We start from the raw sequence: 24,880 nt of genomic DNA, 5'->3' as shown, positions 1-24,880 counted from the left end.
TGATGTGGAACAAGGTAGTATCTCAGAGATCATATCGCTTGTCTTGAAATTTCAATATTCATTCAAGGCACGCCTTCTAGTACTTAAGACCTTGATGAGCATACACAATAAGCCCTAAGATCATGCATTTTTTAATATAATGGGATTTGCTCCGGGCGCCTGACCAGCACTGGTTCCCAAACCTCAGTCTCCAAACTGAGGCAGACTAAAAAGATAATGACACTTACCCTCCAGGCTGGGTGTTAAGATTAGAGACAATGTTTGAGATGTGCATGGTTCATGGTGCTCTAAAAGTTAGCACTGTCATCTTTTCAGTCTGTGCACGCACGCACACACACACTAAAAAAACAGATGGGGAAAGAGGATGTGTACTCACTTGGGTCTCTGTGACTGCAAGGACTGGGCTTGATTGAATGCGTGTGGTCATGTTTTCGGGAGAGTCCCAGGCAAGGCTGTTGCAGGGCGGTGCGAGCCAGTACTGGGAGGGGCTGGGGGCTGGAGAGGACAGGTTGAACATAACTGAATTGGGACTCGCTCGGATGATATATGGAGAGCTGTGTACAACACGCTTTCATATAATTACCTCTATGCCTTTTTGGGGGATAGTACAGACCTCCTGGAAAATAGTTTCTTTGTTGACATCACAAAGATGCAACCCTACGTTTTACATGGTTGAGTTTCGTACCCCATTTATTTCATTGTGGCCTGGGCTTGTTTTGTGTCATCAGGTGGTGGAGAATAGAGGCTGGATTGGAAAAGAATACAAAACATCTTTGAGAAATTAGACCCTCAAAGGTTGACCTCTTGGGACTGTATCAGAGGAACAGTGAAGATTCTGGAAAACAGCAAGGAATCCAAAGTCAAGAAACTAATACACAATTTTCACAAAATATTTTTCTTTGCATTGTGCTAAACATCTGGTCCTAATTTTTTTTTTTTTTAAAGGCCTACAAACCCATTGCCAACAAATTGTAGCCGAGGCTCAATCTGTGGTACATGCAATGACATTGGAAAGGGGAGTTGTTTTTCTATGGAATTATTTTTAAGGGTTTCGAACACTGTCAACGCCTTTGTAGCCATTGTCAGTAACTTCGAAAATAAATTTCCACTGTGGCCGTTTTCATTCCTTAACCTTCTCCATGTGAGCAGAGAGCTTCCTTATTCTACTGGGGCTCTTGTCTGCTAGTAACAAAAAATGAGCTTGCTTGATCTTGTTACATAGATGATAGTCAACAGCTTTCACCAACTCATCGATTTTTCTTCAAACAGGATCATCAGAATTAGTGGAACAAAAAATCATGTCAACAGGACTTTTTCCTGTTGTTATTCTAGTAACCTGTTGTTTGCTGGTAGTTTGAGTTTCTTCTACTATGGGCTGCCTATTCTATTTTGCAAGCATTTATATTATTCTGAAAGAAAACAGCAACAACTTTACCTTCTACTCAAAGATGTTTGTTTTTTACATCCTGTGAAAATTCTAGATTTCAAACTTTTTCTTTAAATCTCAGATGAATGATAGCCCACCAGCATGATAAATGCATTTCTTTGTAACACCTTCACTGTATCTTGAAAGGCCACTGTTGACTTAAAAAGAACTGCAGAACTGACATGTTGGCAACGGTTCACATGCAGGTGGATATAAAACCAGATTTTCAGTATTCAATGGAATGTTGTTGGCTGTTTTCCTTTAGAGCTGACATTTTGTCACACGTTAAGTCAGCGTATTACTATGTAAGTGGGGAATCAGCATGAAGAAGACAGCTAACATGCGGATTTGGTGGTTCCAGTAATAAAGAAGGATCGCTGTCAACAACTTTGAACTCAGTGAAGTTTTCAATACAACACAGTACAACCTTCCCTCGACGTACGCAGTTGCTTCCTAGGAAATTTGGTACTCACTAAACCTTGCTTTAAAAAAAAAAAAAGGCGAAAACAAAAACAAAAGACAAAAACAAACACTTTGTGTTCATTTGTAAAATGGGATTCATTCTGGGCTCAAATAATTATAAGCAAGTGTTTCATCTACATAGTCCCAGGTTCTGTTAGATTCTAGGATTGGATCATTATAAACAGGTTTTTCACTTACATGTGAAAGTCCTGAGGGACACAGGAGAAATCTTTGCCATGCTAATCTGGCCCCACTAAAGGCTAGCAGTAACCCCTACTCATTATGACCAAAAACAAATAAAAATTTTCAAAATACCCCTGAGAGCCATATTGTCCTGCAGAGAACCACTAATTTTTATTAAGATAAAAATCACACATCTGTGGTTTACAATCTAAGTTACACATGATTTATGTAAACATATAATCATATAAACATGATCAGGGCTGTTTTAAGAGCTTTAAGAGGCTCAGGCCCTTAGTTTGGAGGCCCTAGCTTACTTATACCAAGCATATTAAAATGCACACTCACCCTACAGTTAATACCAATAGCCAGACCTGCTATGTGCCAGGCATCATTCTAAGTGTTTACTAACAACCCTCTAAAGTAGGCATTATTATGTCTCTTTTACAGATGAGGAACAGAGAGGTTCAGTGACTTGCCCAAAACTACATAGCTAGTAAGGGGTGGAGCCAAACTAACAAAGCTAGGCACTCAGATGCCAAGATATTGTGGCCTACATAGCTCTTGTAGTTTACATTTAAGAATAATTATCACTGGGGGCGCCTGGGGGCCTCAATCAGTTAAACAGTTAAGTGTCTGCTCAGGCCCAGATCTGGGAGTCCTGGGATGGAGCCCCACATTGATCTCCCTGCTCAGAGGGGAGTCTGCTTCTCCCTCTGCCCCTCCCCTTGCCCATGCTCTCTCGCGTAAGCTCTCTGTCTCGAATAAATAAAAATCTTTTAAAAAAGAATTATTACTTATGAGTTAGTTTAGCTGCAGATGATTTAACCTTTGTCAATTTCAGTTGTAGAGTTTTTATTTTGTATTTTGAGCCAATCCATTAATGTGAAGTCTCAGACATTATAATCAGGCCTTTTTTTTTTTTATGTTAGTCACCATACAGTACATCATTAGTTTTTGATGTAGTGTTCCATGATTCATGGTTTGTGTATAATACCCAGTGCTCCATGCAGTACGCGCTCTCCTTAATACCCATCACCAGGCTAACCCATCCCCAAACTGTGGAAAGAGCCGAGATGCCCTTCATCAGATGAATGGATAAAGAAGATGTGGTCCATATATCCAATGGACTATTACTCAGCCATCAGAAAGGATGAATACCCAACTTTTACATCAACATGGATGGGACTGGAGGAGATTATGCTAAGTGAAATAAGTCAAGCAGAGAAAGTCAATTATCCTATGGTTTCACTTATTTGTGGAACATAAGGAATGGCATGGAGGACATTAGGAGAAGGAAGGGACAAATGAAGGGGGGGGAATCGGAGGGAGAGATGAACCACGAGATACTATCATAAGGCCCCTGAAAGGCCCCAGAGGCCCAGGACCAACCCTGCACTGTCTAAAGCCTACAACAGCACCTTCCATGAAATTGGGAAACCCTCGCGGGCACTCACCTTCTCTCTTCTGTTTTTAATGTGTGTGTGTGTGTGTGTGTGTGTGTGTGTGTGTACGTGCACGCATGCTGAAAACAATGACAATGGCTAGCGTGTACAGCCCCGTGCCCCTTCCAACTGTCATCTTTAAGTTTAGCACTCACCCTGTAGGGTAAGTGTTATCTCAATTTATAGATGAACAAACTGGTGTCCAAATGACTGACTCGCTGAATGTTCCACAGAGCTTAAGAAATGACAGAGCTGAGAATTTGATCTTGCTCCTTATGGCTCCAAAGCCTCTGCCCTCCCCCCATCCCTGGAGGACTATTTGGGTCCCTTGAGGCTTTCCTGTCTCCTTGCCTGATACCCCTTCCCCAGTAGTGGAACCTCAGTAGGTTCCAGTTTTCCTGCTACCCAGTTCCCATCTGTAAGATTTCGCAGCGCCTGGTTCTTTCTGCACAGCTACTATCATCCCGTTCCAGGGCCCCATTAAGCCCTCAGACTCCTGTTAGGGTGCAGCCACCTACAAAGGTTGTTCTGGATGGGCACCCCAGAGGACGATTTTCTGAATGCCAGACCTTATCTGCTCTTCTTGTCCTGGGCACTAAAATCGCCCATCACTTCTCCTGACCGGGCTCTCTTCTTAGAGATCCCTTCCCCCACAACCCCAGAGTCCATGACTGCACCAAGTGGCTCCTCATCCTGGCTGCCTGGACCCTAGAAGATCCAAAGTTTGGGGTAGGGAGGGGCAGATGTTACCAAGTGGTTCCCCTCTCTTGAGACAGACTCCACAGGCCCTTTACCTAGAGGTCTCAGAGAATGAGGCTGAAAGAGCCACCTCTTACTGGGCATGTGGTAGAGAAAGCTCAAGGAAGGGAGTGCAGATGCCGGCAGAGAGAAGCAAACATGAGAGAACTTGCAGAGCCAGAGAGAGGAAGGAGGCAACAAGAGAAACTTGGTCCCCGCCCCTCCAGTCCCCAAACCTTCCCAAGCTCTCCCACCCTTCCTATCTTTAGGCTTCGTGAGATCTGCCAATATCCTTCCAATAAATGCCTTTCTTGCAACCAAAGTTGCCTGCATCTCTTATTCAGCCCTGCTGCAGCCCTAATGTGCTGAACCCCAGAGAGGAGCACAAAGGACCAGCTCCTTAGTCCCGATGCCACCCCCCTCCCCTGCCTCCTTCTGGCAGATTGTGCCACTAAAGTGACTTTTCTAAGAGTCTATCACCTGTTGACCTCTGAGTCACAACCATTTACCCCCAGGGCTTTACCTGGGGGGCTAGGCTCTGCCGCATAGCCCCTCCAGGATGCCCCAAGTCTAGCCTACTGTAGATCCCAGTTCACTTTCCTCTAGGGAAGCCCTGGCCATTGAAAGGCTGGACCTGCTCCCTGAAATCCTGCTTCTCATGCTGACTTTGCCAATTCCAGACTCTAAAGCCTCAGCAGGGACACTGATGGCTCAAGGCCTGCCTGCCCCACCCACGGGATGGTTCCTCTCAAGCAGGCTTTTCACCTGAGCTTGCCAGGCCCACACAGTGGAGCATCACACAGCCAGTTAAGTGATGGTTGCCTGATGATCTGGAAATTATTCACAAATCTACATCACAGAGAGAAGATATGCTTGTAGCCACACACATCTTCACAGGAAACAGCCTAGTAAGTATCATGGCTGATCTTTTCTTTTCTTTTCTTCTCTTTTCTTTAAGAGGGAGGGAGGTAGAAACAGAGGGAGAGGAAGAGAGAATCTTAAGCAGGCTCCACAGTCAGCACAGAGCCCCACATGGGGCTCAGTCTCATAACCCTGAGATCGTGACTGGAGCCGAAATCAAGAGTCAGACACTTAACCAACTGAGCCACCCAGGCGCACCTGATTTTTCTTTCTGTTTCTTTTTTTGCTTTAACATTGTTCTGGTTTTACTATTCACCACAACATGGATGAATCTCACAGAGACAATGATAAAAGGAAGCAGACACCAAAGAGTAGATACTATATAACTCTGTGTATATGAAGTTCAAAAACGCAGAAGCAATCTATAAGGATAGGAGTCAGAATAGTAGAAATTTCTGTGTTGACCGGGAGAGGATTGAGAGACTCTTCTGGAGTGCCGGAGATGTTCTCTCTTGATCTGGGGGATGGCCACATGGGTCTCTACATATGTAAAAATCTGTCAAGCAGTACCCTTAAGATTAGAACACTTAATTGCATGTAAATTATACCTCAGTTAAAAGTACAAAAACATTTATCATGGGTTCCTCCCTTCCCCAAGAGTATTCCCTGGTTGGGTATGCTCCTCACCCTGCTGATCTGTCTTCCTGGATTCCTGCGGTCCTTTTCCTCCTTCCAGTACCTGGAAATTGTCCTTTCTGGAAGTGTGGTTTGGAGCTGAGAGCTACCAAACAGAATTAAGATACTCTGAATTGAGGGACCCCAGGTTCTGTGTTCCATGTGCCGGTTATCAAGTTATTCCCTCTCAGCTCCAAGTCGATTGCTCTGTGATAATGGAATTGGACCCTAAAATAGTTCTCCTTTGCCAGCTGCCAGATGCTAAGCTCTCGCAGGAGTAGGCACTGGAAGGAGGCTGGAGGAGGAAGAGGCCAGCCTTCCGGGTTCCAGTGTTCTCCCCTGGGCAGCCTCCAGCAGCCTGAGACTTCGGCAGCGCCTCATCCACCTGCACCCATGGCTTTTGCAGGCACCAGCAGCCAGCACCTCTGCACGGTGAGCTCCAGCCCACCCCAGCCTCACACCCCAGGGAACTGTTTCTCAGTGGGTCCCGCCGGCACAGCCCTCAGCAGAGCTGACCTCCTCCAGTGAATCCTGGCTGCGCCTCTCCCCGATGAGGTCTGGGTCTCAGCCCTGCAGAGGGGGGCCCTCTTGCAGATCTGCTCTGGGGCGGCTGCTCCCTGTATCTGCTAGACCCATGTTCGTTTGAGCTTTCTCCACCAATTACTAGCCAGTCTCCCTTTATCCCAATCCCCTGTTATAGCCAATAATTCTTCATAGTGGACTTTCCCTGTTCAAGTCACGGCAGATCATCTTCTGCTTGGACCCTGATTGATTCATATTTCCCTTGTGGGGCTTGGGGTTGGCAAAGAGAAGTAGCAATTGTCTGAGTAGCGATGCATGGAGGTAAAGGGCCCTGCTGTCAAATGCTGTGTGATCTTAGTGTCTCAGTCTGTTTAGGCTGCTATAACACAATACCTTAGACCAGGTGGCTTGAATGGCAAACAACTATTTCTCACAGTTCTGGGTGCTGGAAGTTCGTGATCACGGTACCAGCAGGGTCAGGTTCTTGGTGCGCACCCTCTTCCTGGTTTGTGTCCTCACATGGCAGAGAAAGAGATCATCTCTCTGTGTCTCCTCCTATAAAGGCACTAATCCCATTCATGAGGCCTCCCTCCCAAAGGCCCCACCTCCAAATGCCATCACCCTGGGGGTTAGGATTTCCACACATGAATTTTAGAGGGGGACACAAACATTTAGTCCATAACACTGAGAAGTCATTTTTCCTCTCCGGCCTCAGTTTCTCCTTGGGTAAAATGGGGAATGTGTCCACTATCCTCTCCTAACTTTGCAGAGATGTTATGAGAAGAAAGTGAAAGCACTGTGAGCTCCTCGGTGGAAAGGGGCTGCTCAAAGTCCTGGAGCTATTTGTTGTCCCTAAAACCATAAAAGCAGCTTTACTTTCAACACCCACCAGCCCAGGATCATTGCCTATTGAAGTGGCTCATAAAAACAACTGTCCTGTTGCCTGAGGTCTCTGCATTCATTGCCACCTCTCCCGCTACAGGGAAGGAGGAAAAGGGTGGAGGGATGCAAGAAGGCCTGGGGGCCTGGGGAGGCAGCAGGACCTCTGGGAGATTCAAGGCATGGACAGATTTTAAGACCCACACTCTTATCTACATCCTCAGACTCAGCTGATCATAAGGGTTCACTTAGCATCAAATTTGTGACCCTGTTCCACGGTGCTGAAATGTGTTGCTTGTTTGTAGGAGGTGCGCTCTGCACGACTACAGGTGGTGCCATGCAGCTCATAGCCCCTGGTGTTGTGCAGTGCACAGCCTGTGTGGCCAGACACAGTAGCCCTGCTCAGTTGAGTGAGCCTGAGACCCAAGACGTAAGTCTCCTGTGCGCCATCTTCTCCGAGGTGCTGAAGGAAAGGCCCTTCACGCAAATTTATGACAATGTGTGAGAATTCGGGCCAAGACTCCAGGGGCCACATAACAGTCATACTGATTTCTACCTGACTGTCCATGGCCACCTAAAGGGCACCATACCTTCCCTGTAGTTCTCCCACTAAGCCCACCAACTTCAGGCTCACAAAATTCCTTATCTATTAGTGCAATGTATCACACACACTTACTGCATAACAGGAACCCAACTTATGGCAAAGGAAGCGTGAAATGGACGTAGGATCAGAGGATCTGCTGACCAAACAGCCTCAGAGAACATGGGACTGGCCTGTGAAAACCTTGCTTCTGGCACCAGATTGAAGACAACACCCTGTGGGGTTGAAGTGCGTCCTCCGAGGTGATGGAGAGGCCCTGGCCAATGGGTGATAGCTAGTGTTGTTTCGTCACTAGCTGTTCTACATGGGTCCAGGAACCAAGAGGTAGAAGTAGGATTGACCCCTCCCACCACCTGTCCTAGACTTTGTGCTTCCTGCACCTACAGCTTTACGTCTGTTGTGTTGGAAGCCTGGCTCTATATGGGGGAGGGGAGAAAACTCCTGACGGGTCTCGTGAACTTGAAGCAACATCCACTACCTGGACCCTCCAGAATCCTATGCCAGTGGATCAACAAGCAGATTACTGGCAGGGGTGACAGTTGACTCCGACTGCCACAAGGAGCTAGGGTTGCTATCTGATGGGAGCAGGAGGGACTATGACTGAAACTCAAAGTTCTTTGCCCCGTGATGGTGAGCAGGCAAGGACTGCAAATGCAGCCCAACAAGGACAAGGTCGCTAAGGCTCAGATCCCTTGCGGTGAAGAACTAAACCTCCCCCACCGGGCAGCCAACCCACAGCAATCAAAGTGCTAGCTGATGGACAGAGGAAACTGTGATGGTGACGGGGGAAGGAAACGATAAATGTCAACATCAGCTTTGGGACCGGCCTCCCCGGTGGGGACCAGAGCTTGCTCCACTGACGTTCTTGTGATACGTTCTTGCAGAGGGTGTAGCTGACCACCTTCTTCATGGGGATGCTGTGCTGGACTGGACTTGATGGAAGGCGAGAGCAGATCTGAGTGATAAAAGGAGCTCTCTTGTGCACCACTTCAAATCCTCTTGGTCACGCCTCTCACTCCAGCCACTGCTTTGACAAGCGGTTTTGCACAGACCTCAACCAGTTCTTTGTGCAACTGACAGTGCCTTGCCTTGGGCCCAGTGCCACGTACAGCTAGTTCTGTCCTCGATGCTGTTGGCACCTATATATGTACAGGCCAAAATACAGCGGGATTTAAGGCTTATGGAGCTATTCTTAGTCCAGGGCTTAGATCAGTGGAGGATGGAAGCCAAGGATAAATTCTTCCCCTTTCAACCCCCAAGCAGACAGACCTGAGATGCATTTATGAGGCTTATCAGAAAGTGTTCTAGGTTGAGCACCAGTCATATATAGCAACGGGCAGCTCACAGACACATCCTTCCTTCCTGCTTCACTTCCTTACTCTTCACTCTTGCTCCCTGAGATCACACTCCAAATAAACTGCCCACATGCAAGCCTTTATTTCAATCTCTACTGCGCAGGAAACCAAGATAAGATGCATGGCCACACCTAATAACTGCAGAGGAGTTTGCATCAAGGACGTCACTGGGTAGCTATGGGTCCAGTCCTGTCCCTTATGGAAGGAGGGAGCGGGTTTTGGTGGCCAGCTAGCAGTCTCAGCAGGGAAGCATGGGAACATTTGACAGGTGCTCCATCTGAAGAGATAAAAATAATAAGAGTTCCGACACTTAAAGAAATGGGTAGTAAAATTACCCCTGTCCTAAGAGAAGAGGACATTCCCTTGGCCATGACCAGCAAAGTGGAGAGAGAAGAGGGGAATTCCAAGAGTCAGATGGCTGGAATGTGACCACACTTAGTGGACAGGAAGGAAAGGAGGAGCCATTAAAGGAGGAAAACACGAGAAGCTTGGGTAAGGCTGAGGGAGGGTGGGCAAAACCAGGAGTAAGGCTGCTACTCACAAACCTACCGTGGCCATAGGTAAACTATAAATTTGGCCATAAACACCATCAATACGAGCATCCTAACTTGCCTCCCTTCCCTGTCAAAACACTTCTCTTTCTTGACTCACCATCTTTGCTTTCTTTTTTGTCTCAGAAAGAGCTGTTTCTTCTTGCTTCCATTCATCCCCTCCCCCAATGCTATAACCTCCCCCTCCCCCGGTGTCTCAGACTCACTTTTTTGGAACTTGCTTCAAATATCCCTGCTCTCCTTCCTGTCTTCGTTTTCAGATTCTTTCTCCTTGTCTGGATTTCCCTCATTCTCATTCCTTTTCCCATTCCCCCAAAATGCCAGACAATGGTTCATCTGCCTTGTCACTGCATCCTCAGCAACCACCCTTAGTTCATCCCAGCCTAGCTCCAGTCCTGTCCCTCAATGGAGACTGTTCCAAGATCAGCAATGACTCTAAGTTGCCACTCTAGAGCTTCTTGTTTGTTTTGATCCTACTGAGCTGTCTGCACTGCTTGTCACTCTTAACTTCTCCTGTACTCTGAAAACTCATTTCTTCCTGCGTCTTCCTGACCCTTCTCCTATGTTTCTACCCTCTCCTTCTCATTAGCTCTTCTGGTTCCTCCTGCCCTGTAAATATGGGTTCTCTCAAAGTCCAACCTTCTTGCTGTACATACTCTATCAAGACAATCCTGTCTACTCACATTGCTTCATCTTTGAAGATGGATATCTGGGGAATTAAGATATTCCCCAGATATCCATCTCTACAACTGTATTTCAGAACCACATTCCCAACAACTGTCTGGGCACTTGCACACAGCAAACCAATCAATATTTCAAACTCAAGGATTTCTTGCAAGAGAATAACCTCTTTTTTTTGCTATATGAGAGTTGTAAATTATACATATTTATTTTATATTTTTACTATAGTGATAAGAAAAGCAAGGTTCAACACACACACACACACACCCCTTGGGATCCTGAACAAGAGTTTCCCCAAGCAATATTCTGGATTCCCAGTGCCTGATTTTGTTCTCCATCCTTCTTCTACCATGTATTTCTTGACCATTCTTTAGATTTGCACTTGCTGATAACTAAAGCCACAATGCCGGTCATGCATCCCAGTTTCTGCCTTCATCTTCCATCTTTCTAGCTCTCTCCCTCATTACCCAAACTGCAGCAGTGCTTTGCCTCACAAGGACCTCAGACCCATTGATCCTACTGCCTTTCCCAGTCCCTAGATCCCCAGATGTCCCCTCGTCCCTCCTTGTCAAATTTAAATTCCTCATCCAATTATTATAATTGTTCTACTTATCGCAATCTTAATTCCTTTGCCCCTCTTTCACTTCACTTTTTTGGAAAAACTACAAACCAGGTTAAATCCAGCCTTCCACCTGCTCTACACGTGCCCTCATCCGCCTGAATGTGGCTGGAGAAAAAGACACAAAACTTCTGTTTTCACTCTAAATTTGTAACTATAAACCTCAATCACATCTCTACTGTAACCAGGCAATCATTCTATACATCTTAACCCTTTCTTTTTTTTTAAGATTTTATTTATTTATTTGAGAGATAGAGAATGAGAGAGAGAGCATAAGAGGGGGGAGGGTCAGAGGGAGAAGCAGACTCCCTGCCGAGCAGGGTGCCCGATGTGGGACTCGATCCCGGGACTCCAGGATCATGACCTGAGCTGAAGGCAGTCGCTTAACCAACTGAGGCACCCAGGGGCCCCCATCCTAACCCTTTCTTTCACTATCCTATAGTCCTAAATGATGATTTGCCACCTATTTCCCCCTCAGATCTTTAACACCTTGTCTTATCTTCACTCTCACTGGTGATCTTGCTTCCTACTTCACTGAGGGAATCAAATCTCTCAAGAGAGACACATCAACCCATTACCACATCTGTGCCAGCATATTCTGCATTACCTCCTTTGATTATGGATAAGCCATCAGTGGTCCTGTCTAAAGCCAACCTCTCACCTACTCAAGGACCTCTCTCCAGTAATTTGACCCTCTCTCTCTCACATATCAGATTTTCTCTATGAGTCCTTCCCATAAGCATATAACCATACTATTATTTCTCCCATCTTCTAAGGAAAACTCTTTCTTGACCCCTCCAACTATCATCTCATTACCCTGCTCCCCTTCATAGAAAAGTCATTTGAAGCATTACTTGTACTTTTTGTCTCCTATCCTTCTCCAGTTCTCTGTTGAATCCACTGCAGTCAGGCTTTCGTCCCCAGCTCACTACTAAAATGTCTCTGAACAAGGTCACCAGTGACTTCCATATTGCAAAATCTAATGATCAGTCCTCAGTCCGCATTTGACTTGACCTATCAACAGCATCTGGCACAGTTGATCACCCCTTCCTCCTGAAAATGTTCTCTACCAAGACACCACACTCAGGGGTTTCCCCTTCCTCACTGACTGCTCCTTCTCAGCCTCCTTCCTGGTTCTTCATCTTCCTCTTCACATTGCAGTATTCCAGGGGACGTCTTCATTTATTTGTCTATACTAACTCCTTTGGCAATTTCATCCAGTGTCATGATCGTGTTAGGATTTTAAATATGCTAAAAATTCCCAAACTTATATCTCTAGTCTTGAACTCTTCCTTGAATTCCAAATTTGTATATTCAACTCTCCAAAAGAGAGTCTTGATTTTACCCCTCCCCCAATTCTGCTCAACCTGCAGTCTTCATGTAACAGTGGTTCTATTTTTCCATTGCTCATGCCAAAAACCTTGGACCTTGAAGCTTATTTTTCTTTTACATCCAAATCCAATCCATGCTTTTGCTCTATATTCAGAATATGTTCAGAATCTTATCACCAAAACTAGTACCACCCTGATACAAACCACTATCATTTCTCAACTAGATTAATACATCAACCTCCTAACTGGTCTCTCTGCTTCCACCTTTGTCTCCCACCCCCATCAACCAAAACACAAGTCAAATAAAATCACTCCTCTGCTCAAAATCTTCTAGTGGTTCCTCAAATCACTCAGAGTAAAAATCAAAGGCAGGTGTTAAGGAGAATAGCTACCATGGCTTCCGTGGTGAAACCTCAGAGGTGGGGACTTCTAGCCAGGTGTCTGTGACTTCGTATTGTTAGAACATTTGTTCTATTCCTAAGGTTACAGCACTCCTCAAATTTGCTATCACTGAACCAAGAAGGAAGACATACGCAGATTTCCACAGAAATTATAATTCCTTGAAAGAATTCTGAGGAGATGAGAAAGGCTGGTATCTTTCAGAGCGTGAAGTGATTTGAAATATAAAGAATTTCTTTGGATTGAGTTCTATGGAAGTTTGTCAGTGACCTATGTTCCTGAATTGTATCACATGTAGGCTAACGAATAGTTTGTCTTGACAAATACACAATTAACAACATCAACAACAAAAACCAAAGTTATTTTGGTGGCTTACTAGGCTCTTCATCTTCTGACCCTATCTCCTGCTACTCCCCACTCTTGCTCACTTTGTTTCAGCCACTTTGGCCTCTTCCCTGTTTCTCAAACGCTGCAGACCTGCTCATGACCTCATGGCTTTTGCATAGCAGTATCTTCTCCAGATGACCTCATGGCTCACCCTCTCATCTCCTTCAAGTCTTGGCTCTAAAGTCACCACCTCAGTGAGGCCTCCCCTGACCACCCTAGTTAAAGTTGCAACACCCCTCCAACATTCCCAGTGTCCCCTACCATCCTCTGTTTTTCATATTTATCAGCTTCTAAAGTACTATGTGATTTATTTATTATGTTCATTGTCTGTTACTCTCACTAGAATATAAGCTCCATGAGATCATGGATTTTGTTTTCTTTGTTGTTGCATTCTTAGTGCCTATAACAGGGCCTGAAACATGGTAAACTTAAATTAATATTTATCCATTGGATGAATAAAGTGGTTGGGTCTTGAACATTTATCGGTCTCAGGATGTTTCAATCAGTTGGGTGCTACCACAAGGGAGTTGTGTGCTTGAGGTGTTTCCAGAAAACAGGACCACTCAGAAATCCACCAAGGAGTATGTATTTATTTATAACAACAATTGCCAATGCATTACCACTTATAAAATATCACCTATGTTGATTTTATCCTCAAAACCTTGTGAGGTATGTATTATTCTTTTTTTAAAAAGATTTTATTTATTTATTTGAGAGAGAGAGAGTGAGAGAGAGCATGAGAGGGGAGAGGGTCAGAAGGAGAAGCAGACTCCCTCCCGAGGAGGGAGCCCGATGCGGGACTTGATCCCGCGACTCCAGGATCATGACCTGAGCCGAAGGCAGTTGCCCAACCACTGAGCCACCCAGGTGCCCGGTATGTATTATTCTTATCATCATATTTTATACATGGGGAAACTAAGGTGTAGAAATGTTAAGTAACTTCTGAAAGGTGACATAGCTAATAAATGGCAGAATTGGGATTCAAATCCTGGCTTTTTTGATTGCATATCATTTCCTTACACTGACCAAATTTTAGCAATGGGGGAAATAATTTTCTACTATTTGGATGAAGGGGAAGGAAGACTGACGTAAACAAAAGTGGAGAAGCCCCAGGAATATGGTATATGCCCAGGAGCCCACATGGACACCTGATAAGACAAGTAGGCAAGAATTTTAGCTTCATATAAAAAAGATGTGGCCTTGCATTCAGCTAAAGAGCACACTTCAGACATGCCCCAAGAGCCAGATAGAGATAGGTCAGGGGCAAGATAGGCCAAAGCCAGGGAGACCACTAGCATAACTGAACACAAGTCCATCTGCCCAGCGCACAGCAAAGTCAGTCACTGAAACATCAAGTTTGCAGCAAGGAAAGGGTTTATTAGAGAGGCAGCCAAATGAAGAGACAGGAAGATGAGCCTCAAATCCGCCTCCCCAAAGGGGGAGAGAACAAGTTTTTTATAATCATAGGGGTTGAGATTATATACATATTGATGATTATATACATATACATATATACAGGGAAACTTATGACTATTCATGAGGAAAGATGGAGCATGCGCATTGAGCAAACATATAAGTAACATACATCCCATATTCACTTTGGGGTGGAGACTTAACACCAGACCAAGGCAAAATTCAGCCCCTGATGTCAGGAGGTCATTTTAGGTCAAGGGAAAGGGGCTGTGGGCATGCTCCAAGAGCCAGGATAAACTGGTTGGGGTCTTGGGCTTATCTTGGGTAAAGAATGTAGGACCTTGCTTGTTCCTGGGCTGGAACCATATCAGTTGGCCTTGAGTCCAGGTTTCTGCAGAAACAGCCAGTGTGTTTGTTAGTGGGAGTCTAAAAAGACATAATAGCTGATTAGGGGGAAACCATTCTCTGAAGACCAAGCTTTAAATTTTCTGCTAGTTTCAACCTCATTAACCCTAAGGAGCACAGTTTCACTAGGTCAGTGGGGAAAGGGATGGGTTTGAGTCAAATGATGTACCAAGAACTTCACATTTATTATTGCATTGAAGTCCCACAGCCAGTGAGGCACAGTAGGGCACTGTTACCCCATTTGGGCTCAGAGAGAGAAGATGACCCGCCAAGGTCACACAGTGGGCTCCACCAATCATGTAGTATCTGTGAGACCAGTACACGTTGGCCTGGTGCCCAAAGGAAGGATTTGTGGGACCACGTCAAGTGTGTTTTTCTCAATCAAAAGTCCAGATTCCAGGGTGACTCCAGACCAATGTGGAACTGATGCATTGTCCGTGCACGGCAGGGTCACCGGAGAGCTTTGACCTTGATTTCAGAGAAAGGCCTAAGACACGGGTTCTTTCAGCTCAAAAGAGGGATCCAGGAGGGCTCACTCTCCTGGCCTAACATTCAAGCCAACCCGTGGGGGGAAAGTGCTGAGCTCAGCCAAGACTGTAACTGCGGGAGGATGGGGCTCTGTGCTGGGATCTCAGCCATGCCTCTGCCTGGGTGTTTTCTCAATGTGCTTGGGCCTCCTTTTCTTGGTAATTCTGCAAGCTCATGAGCAAAGCATGCTGGGGCTTGAGCAGGTAGTTCATGAGGAAATGGAAGAAGACAGAACCACACACACTTGGCGGCGGGGGCTGATGTGGTTCTGAGGGGAATGAGGGTGCAGGGAGCTCAGGCTTGGTTTGATATCACAGCAAGTCCAGTCTAGTGGGCAACCCCGACGTAAGGGACTGGTTAAGTGAAGTAGTTTTCAGGACGGGGTAGAAGTAACTTTAAACACCAGATAGCACACAATTATCTAATGACAGGGGAAAGATGCTTGATATAACACATAAGTACATTTTTTGTTAAGTTAAAGCCATTTTTCAGCTGTGCATAGAACATGAAATGTCCGATCCAGCAGCAGGGGCTTCAGGGGCTTCTGTGCCAGCCACCGCCATGGGTTCTGCTGTGAGCCATGAGCTCTTTCCGTTCCCAGGCACAACCATATCGACTGCCCTCTGTCCCAGGAGCGATGGTCAGGACCGCATCCGGCTTCTAGTGGCTCCTATAACCACAGAACCACCTTCTTCGCCTTTCTAATGGGGCTGCTTTTCTTTTAAACCCTCAAAACTCTAAAAGCAGAGATTTCTAATGGAAGGCGGCAGATTAAATATCTCTGTTTATTTCCATTCCCTCCCACATCCTCGAGGAAATTAAAAAGTGAAGGATTAAAAAGCTGATAAACCCACAGCCAGCCACAAGAGAATGAAATGGCCCGTCAACAGACAGGAGATTTCGACAAAATTCCGGAAGATGGGAAGCAGAAGGAGTTGAAAATTCAAGCAGCTGGGTGAAGGAAGATACAGACTAGAATACTGGCACAGAGGAAAAATACTGAAAAGAGCTGTTTAGCCCTGCAGAACATCAGAGAAGCGTGGTTCGCTCAGAAATCAGGTACAGGAACACAACGGAGGACAGGAATGGTACAGGGCTGAGTAAACGTCTATGTGGAACATAAATGATCCCCCACTTCCCCCTTTCCTCCAGTTCCCTTGTGGTCAAAAACAGACATCCGCCCTTCAAGGGAGAGAAGAGAAGCTCCTTCCCAGGAGAAATGAGTCGGCCCACAGGAGCTCATTGCACGTTAATGCATCAGAGGGCCCCTCAGCAGCCTGGCCAGCTCCCGCACAATCACGATACACGCAGGGCTCCTCATAACCTTTTCTGGGCCACCCTCTTAAGCAGGAGCAGTCAATCAAGCATCACTAGAAATTTGAGGAACTCTTCCAAAATGAATAAAACCCAGATATTTTTTAAATGACTCTGAGTTCCCATGGGATACTCCCAAATCCCTACAAATTAACAGGGAGAGCAACTCAAATCACATATAAGCCACATCTAGGCCATAACTACAAGGCAGAGATTCTACAAACTTTAATTTACATGGAAGAGAAAATGAAACACATGACGGGAGCAAAGCCAGGTGAAGACTATGGCAGAAGGAAATGGGCAGTGGGGTCCTGGACATGGAGGAACATGAATAAAAGTCACTGCTTCCAGAAGGAGAGGGTGTCATCTCAAGTGGAGAAATACCGACGACAGGTCTACGACCTGGCTGGCCAGAGCACAGGCTACTGAGGAGTCTTGCCAAGGCTCAGAAGTGCACAGGACTGGAAGTAACAGTTTTGGAAGGGCTCTACCTCCAGGCAACTTAAAGAGGAGGCATTGGGGCACCTGGGTGGCTCAGTTGGTTAAGCATCCAACTCTTGGTTTTGGCTCAGGTGGTCATCTCAGGGTCCTGAGATCCAGCCCGTATCCACTGGGCTCCGCCCCCGGCAGGGAGTCAGCTTCTCCTCAATCTCTCCCTCTGCCCATCCCCCCCACCCCACTCATGCATTCTCTCTCCCTAATAAATAAATTAATCTTTTTAAGAAAAAATGAAGGGGAGGCATTACTTGGACCCTGGGAAGTGAGGAAAAGAAAGGAGGAAAATGGTGGAAAGTAAGAGTCCTATGGAATCAGAATCAGGAGACACACAAACCTCTCCCTCACAAATCACCATCTGTTAAGGAAATCTCGTTTCACTTATCAATACAAGAGGGCACTCTGGAACTAAAAATCTTAGTAAGCCACCCAAGCTCTTCACTTGTTTTTAACAGGCCAGGAAAATTGAATACACTTTTAAATAGACAAATGACAGGTAACATCTCTACCCAAAGCCACTTTGAGAAGAAAAGGAAAAGGAAGATCCTTGTATATTCAGCTGATGAATTTAGCCCCTCCAAAACACCAAAAAACAGATGAAAATCATCACACAATATCCAACACAAATTGAATATTATTAAATAGGCATTTGAGATATAAATGCCCCTGAAGAGCACACCTTGCAGCGGGAGGCCTGGGCAGCTAGAGGCTGGCTTCCCCCAGGAAGGCCCTTATACTTTGCCCAATACCACAGTTACTGGCATGTCTTTCTTTTTCACAAGAAAGTGAGTTACCTGAGAGCAGGAATACCTACTTATCCACCTTTATATCCCCTCTCTTCTTTATTTTTAAAGTCCTGCAGAGAGTAGACAAAGTTCTATGGAATAAGCTGCAGTCAGTCTTGGGCTCATCCTTTCTGTCGCTCCCATTTTCTGTCCCCTTCTTTCTCTGTTCACTTGTGCATCCCGGAAAGGATGTGCGAGGTCAGGGCTTATCAAGTGAACAAAGCCCAGTCCTGGGGAGAGAGTAGAGGAGAGAGACCACATGCAGTGCTGAGGCCCTCCTGGGAGCCTGGCTGTCTAACTCTCCAAATCATAACACAGAATACAGATGTACCTACATAATCGTTCGATGCTCTCTATGCTTAAGCTTGAGTTAAATGTGAATTAAATTTTCTAGTTTAAACATTTAGCTAGTTTTTACTTATGGAGTTTTCTAAAGGATCAGTGGCTCCCAAAGGAAGACAAATTTCCTCCTTAGTATAATCCAGGTAAAATCTATAGGTTCCCTCCAACGGCTGTACCCTCACCCCTGTGGGTTGTTCCTTGAAAGGGGAGGCCACAGGACGCAGGCAAGGCCTCATCCGCAGAACTGGGCCTGAGGATAGCAGTGGGGAGTGGTCCAGGGGCCGTGGGTGCCACGGAGGGGGACTGGGAGCTCGGGGCTCTTCACAGTTGCCGGAGGAGCAGCTCCCCCTAGTGGCCAGAAGTGGAAGCCGCAGAGCTCTCTGCCAAGGAAATGCCAACAAGGGTGTGTAAGGTTTTCCACACACACAGCCCCTCCACCCCCACAGACCCTGGGCACTCTTTTCAGAGTCTGGCCTCTGGAAAAGGCACAGGCCACCTGGAGTCTGTGTGTTTACAATCTCCCTGAGTCTTGGGTAGAACCTGCCAGTGTGCTGGACTCTCCTGGCTGTGCCAGATCAGAGCACCCTGCTGAGCCTGCTCTGTGAAGACAGCTGCTTCCTGCCCCGCCCCTTAGGGCACCAGAACCCGGATAATGAAGCTTAAGCTTCAGCCCCTGTCCCTTGCACAAGTCCCTTCTGAGGCCAGGGCAGAGGCCCTAGCAAATGTTCATATGGACATATGTTTATACAAAATCTATAAAAGTAAGGGTTTTTTTGGCATTATTTTTCCTAAAAAGAGTCATAAGCTGTATCAACTTTAGACCACACAAAGTCTCTCTCTGACCCTGATGATCACATAGGGACCACTCGGTCCAGAACCCTCTGAAGTCCTTCAACTCAAATGTCCAGTCTCCAGCCCCACTTCATGCCCTGGAAGCCACACAAAGGACTTTGGGTGGTGGGGGGAGGGCAGTCAGTGCAGGAGTCGGTCAAGAACACGGATTTAGGGGCGCCTGGGTGGCTCAGTCAGCTAAGCGCCTGCCTTTGGCTCAGGTCGTGATCTCAAGGTCCTGGGATTGAGCCACATGTCGGGCTCTCTGCTCAGCAGGGAGTCGGCTTCTCCCTCTCACTCTCCCTCTGTGCTCTCTCTCTCAAATAAATAAAATCTTAAAAAAAAAGAACACGGGTTTGTAGGTCAGACAGATTTAAGTCTGTCCCTAGGCACGATACTTGACTGTGCCTCTCTTCATCTGAAAAAGAGGGATAATAATTTTACTTACTCTTTGGGATGCTGTGTGAATAGAATTAGAGAAAGCATGGTAAGACTTCTGTTCGAGGCCTGGCCTGCTGGGGGCGCTCAAGGAATACTGGCTGTGGGAAGGTCCGTAAATAGCTACCCCAGTCTGGGAATACATATACCCCTAACCTAAACTCAGCTCTCTATATTAAGCCAATCCAAATAAAATTACCAGTATTTCACTGTTTCCTGACCTACAAAAATGGCAGTTTCACATGATTCTGTCTAATAGAACAAATGACAATAATTATAAAGAGCAGCTGGGGTGTGGTTATCAGCAGGGCCCCTCAGGGATCTCATGGTACATCTGTGTCTTGCCTAGAGAGGCAGAGGGAGGTGGTTTAATTCCTTGATCTCTCCTCCCTCTGGAGCCCTGCTTTGTGACCATAAAGACCTCTGATACAAATTAAGTAAGTCCAGGGGATGTAATGCAAAGCAGGGTGACTATAGTTAATAATACTGAATATGCACACTTGAAAGTTGCTAAGAGAGTAGATCTTAAATGTTACCAACACAAGCAAAAAAACCTGTAACTATGTGTGGTGACAGATGTTAACTAGACTTATTGTGGTAATCGTTTCACACTATACATAAATACTGAATCATTGTTATACACCCGAAACTAACACGTTGTATGTCAATTTTTTTTTAAAGAACTCTGATAATGGGGCGGCTCGGTGGCTCAGTCATTAGGCGTCTGCCTTCGGCTCAGGTCATTGAGCCCCGCATCGGGCTCCCTGCTCAGCGGGAAGCCTGCTTCTCCCTCTCCCGCTCCCCCTGCTTGTGTTCCCTCTCTGGCTGTCTCTCGCTCTGTCAAATAAATAAATAAAATCTTTAAAAAAAAAAAAAAAAGAACACTGATAAAATGACCCCTCCCTGCCCCAGTGCTTTCAGTTTTAATGGTCAAGTCAGTGCGCAGAGACAGTTTCAGCAACTGCGGCCACCCCAGATTCTCATCAGCCAGACCGCAGGGGTTTGCCCCGTCACTCGGCAATGCTGTCCCCTGCTTCCTGTCTCTCGGTGGCACCAGCTGCTCTCTGGAAGGCAGCTCGTGTTTGGAAGGTGCTGGGGCTCTCGCGGCCTCTTCCCACCCCAGCCCCTGGCACCTAAGCCGAAAGTCTCTCCTCCTTCATCTGGCCCTCAGAGAGGCAGGGGAGGGTCTGGTGGGAAGGGAGCCAGGCCCAGATGGAGTCCACACTGCAGAGGCCCCACCTGGCGGCCCAAGTCCTCCGCCCTGAAGCTCTCCCTGAGAACCGCAAATTCATAAACATATCCCCGGCTGCTGGTGCCTGAGCTTCTCCTGTTGAATTCTGTCCCCCTCCTCTCTCCCAGTGGCCCACAGGCCACATACTCTCCGAGAACGCACGCAAGAATCCTAGAGCCCCTGCCAGAGGCACAGAGCACCGTGCTGACAGCCAAGCTGGGCCTTCCGCTAGTCAGTCAGTCAGACCACAATCAAGTACAAAGCACCTGCTGTAAAGACAAGCGCCCTCAGAGATCAGAGGGGACGTGCCAGGCCAACTGTGCCAGTGGAGGTCTCTGAGAGTTGGGAGAGCACAAGTTTCATCAGCAAGTGATGTCATGAAAGAAAGGGGAGGAAAATGGTTTGGGGATCGACAGCCAGCACAATGCCGACCTGACAACCTTTCTGCTACTCCACGGGACCGCTGGGAAAAGATGTCCAAGGTTTCCTATTAGGAGAGTCCCTCACTGGGTAGAAACAGCCAGGGCCTATTCTATCATCAGGCTCAGTCATTGGCTGAGGCCACCCCAAGAAGAGCATGACCTCAGCTCAAAAGCCCAAGCGGACCTTGACGTGGACCCCAATGCTGAGGCCGCCCACTCACCTCGCTGCTCTTGGCTTCTTGCAGGAGGAATGAGCAGCGCGGCTCTGTGTCTGCCACAGTGCGCCGCTCTGCTGCGTGGACCCACTCTCCACATACATGTGGGGAGCAGCTCCCCTTGGGCCCTGCAGGGTCTCTTCCTTAGGGAAACCTACAAGAGGGAAGTTGGGGGTGCCATAGAGACCCCATTCGCCACAATGGATCTTGGGGCCACAATGGGTACCCATGGTCTTCCTCCTCTGCTATTCATTCTAAAGCCCCTCACGCTCTGCTGTCCCCCTGGTTCCCCTGTAGTGAGACCCACATCCTGGTTGCTGAGGACTCTGAGCCCCTGGTAACAAGGAAGATGCACTATTCAGATCCTCCTTCAAAAAAAGATGTGCTGCTAACTGCAAAGAGGGTGGTGATCTGAGAGCCCCAGCTGCCCATGTCATCAGGGCTCAGTAGCACCCCAAGAGTTGTTTTCTGCTGCAGACGGCATGGCCTTGCTCCAGAATCCTAGAGCCCAGAGTTGCTATATTCTCCCACTGGGGTTTGCAAAAACTTCCTGTGGCATCTCTTCCCACCACCTATACGTCCAACATCATTGGATCTGCCAGGTCACGTGGCCCAAGTGGCAGGGCGCTTGTGCTGCAGCCTGCACCTGCTGCAGAGCTGTTGCCTGCTCTGGGGCCCACTCGAAACTGGCATCCTTTCGTATGGCCTGGTATTTGGGCTAGAATAGTACATGCCAGGAATGGAATATATTGCCTCCAGAGCCCAAAGAAACCCACTAGGCATTGTGCTTTTTTTTTTTTTTTGCCAATTAAATACCATTTTACTTAAGACATTGCATTTTCCACTTAACAATACAGTGCTTATAAAGTGCAATGTTCATTTCCTTTCCCTGTGCATGTATTTCATATTCAAGTATCAAGAATGCCCAGTTTATTTACTATAGCAGCTCAACATTAAAACTGCCATGGAATTTGCTACAAATTTGGGTCCTTCGAATATTTTGTGGAACAATGCTAGACCTATTCTCAGGTTGGCTTAATCAACCTCTTCGATGGTGGGTCCAGAGGAGGCACCACCAGATGGAGGAGCTCCACCACCAGGGAAGCCTCCAGGCATTCCTCCTGGCATGCCCCCTGCACTCTGGTACAGTTTGGTAATAATAGGATTGCAGACTTTCTCCAGCTCTTTCTGCTGGTGTTCAATTTCTTCCTTCTCTGCAGTCTGGTTCTTATCAAGCCAATTGATGATTTCATTGCACTTGTCAAGAATCTTCTGTTTGTCCTCATCATTGATCTTGCCCTGAAGTTTTTCATCTTCAACAGTTGCTTTCACGTTGAATGCATAAGACTCAAGTGAATTCTTGGAAGACACCTTGTCCCACTGTTTCTCATCTTCAGCTTTGTACTTCTCAGCTTCCTGGACCATGCGCTCAATGTCTTCCTTGCTCAAGCGGCCCTTGTCGTTAGTGATGGTGATCTTGTTCTCTTTCCCGGTGCTCTTATCCACAGCAGAGACGTTGAGGATACCATTAGCATCAATATCAAAAGTGACTTCAATCTGAGGAACGCCACGAGGGGCAGGAGGGATGCCTGTGAGTTCGAACTTGCCAAGTAGGTTGTTATCCTTGGTCATGGCACGCTCCCCTTCATACACCTGAATGAGCACACCAGGCTGGTTGTCAGAGTAGGTAGTGAAGGTCTGTGTCTGTTTGGTAGGAATGGTAGTATTACGCTTGATAAGAACAGTCATGACTCCTCCAGCAGTTTCAATGCCAAGAGAAAGTGGAGTGACATCCAACAGCAGCAAATCTTGAACATTTTCAGATTTGTCTCCAGAAAGGATGGCTGCCTGGACAGCTGCACCGTAAGCAAGAGCCTCATCAGGGTTGATGCTCTTATTCAGTTCTTTCCCGTTGAAGAAATCTTGTAGAAGCTTCTGAATCTTGGGGATACGGGTAGAACCACCCACCAGCACAATATCGTGGATTTGAGACTTGTCTACTTTGGCATCCCGAAGAGCTTTCTCTACAGGGTCCAGGGTGCCACGGAACAGATCAGCATTTAATTCTTCAAACTGGGCACGAGTAATAGAGGTATAGAAGTCGATTCCTTCATATAGAGAATCAATCTCAATACTGGCCTGCGTGCTGGAAGAAAGTGTGCGCTTAGCACGTTCACAAGCAGTACGGAGACGACGAACTGCCCTCTTGTTTTCACTGATGTCTTTCTTATGTTTGCGCTTGAACTCTGCAATAAAATGGTTGACCATCCTGTTGTCAAAGTCTTCCCCACTTAAGTGGGTGTCTCCAGCTGTGGATTTGACCTCAAAGATCCCATCTTCAATAGTAAGGATTGACACATCAAAAGTACCACCTCCCAAGTCAAAGATCAGCACATTCCTTTCAGCACCAACCTTCTTGTCTAAGCCATAAGCAATAGCAGCAGCAGTTGGCTCGTTGATGATTCAAAGTACACTGAGACCAGCAATAGTTCCAGCATCTTTGGTAGCTTGACGCTGAGAGTCAATGAAGTATGCAGGTACCGTGACAACTGCATTGGTAACAGTCTTCCCAAGGTAGGCCTCTGCAATTTCCTTCATCTTCGTCAAAACCATAGAGGACACCTCCTCTGGATAGAGACTTTTTGTCTCTCCCTTGTATTCTTCTTGGACCTTAGGCCTACCAGCATCATTCACCACCATAAAAGGCCAATGCTTCATATCAGATTGGACAACAGCATCATCAAATCTATGTCCAATCAGGCGTTTGGCATCAAAAACTGTGTTGGTGGGGTTCATCGCAACTTGATTCTTTGCAGCATCACCGATCAACCGTTCTGTGTCAGTGAAGGCGACATAACTTGGAGTGGTTCGGTTTCCCTGATCATTGGCAATTATTTCCACTTTCCCGTGTTGGAAGACACCCACGCAAGAGTAGGTGGTGCCAAGATCAATGCCAACCGCAGGTCCCTTAGACATGGTTGCTTCTGTGTGGGCCTGGCTCAGCTTGAGAAGAATTCAGCTGTCTGGTGATTTAGCCCAGCTTTCAGTGAGACCCAGCATTGTGCTTTTTTCTTTGTATGTGGTACAAGATGCAGTCATTTGTCTTCTACTTTGGAGGACTCTCTCAGCACCCCACTGACCACTGGACCTCTAACAGTTTTACTGATGTGGCAGGTCCTTAAATCTCCGGGGAGTTTATTCTCCCCCCAGTGGGTCACATGTATCTCACCAAGAGCTCTAGTCATCTCCTGCTCATCTGGCTTGATCAGCACAATATCCTAAATACTGGGAATCAATGTGATGTTTTGTTAAATATCTGGACAGTCCAGATCTCTTCAGACTACACTAA

General features: G+C 46.6%; 1 pseudogene across 1 annotated transcript; it reads right to left on the bottom strand.

The window, feature by feature from the left end:
• Positions 1 to 22,333: 22,333 nt before the first annotated feature.
• LOC113918167 lies at positions 22,334 to 24,551 on the bottom strand (annotated as a pseudogene). Its single transcript, XR_003518457.2, has one exon. The product of XR_003518457.2 is annotated as a heat shock cognate 71 kDa protein-like (transcript).
• Positions 24,552 to 24,880: the final 329 nt, after the last annotated feature.

Source organism: Zalophus californianus, chromosome 1 (assembly GCF_009762305.2).
Source record: "Zalophus californianus isolate mZalCal1 chromosome 1, mZalCal1.pri.v2, whole genome shotgun sequence".
NCBI lineage: Eukaryota > Metazoa > Chordata > Mammalia > Carnivora > Otariidae > Zalophus > Zalophus californianus.
This window is presented reverse-complemented; position numbering and strand designations above follow the sequence as displayed.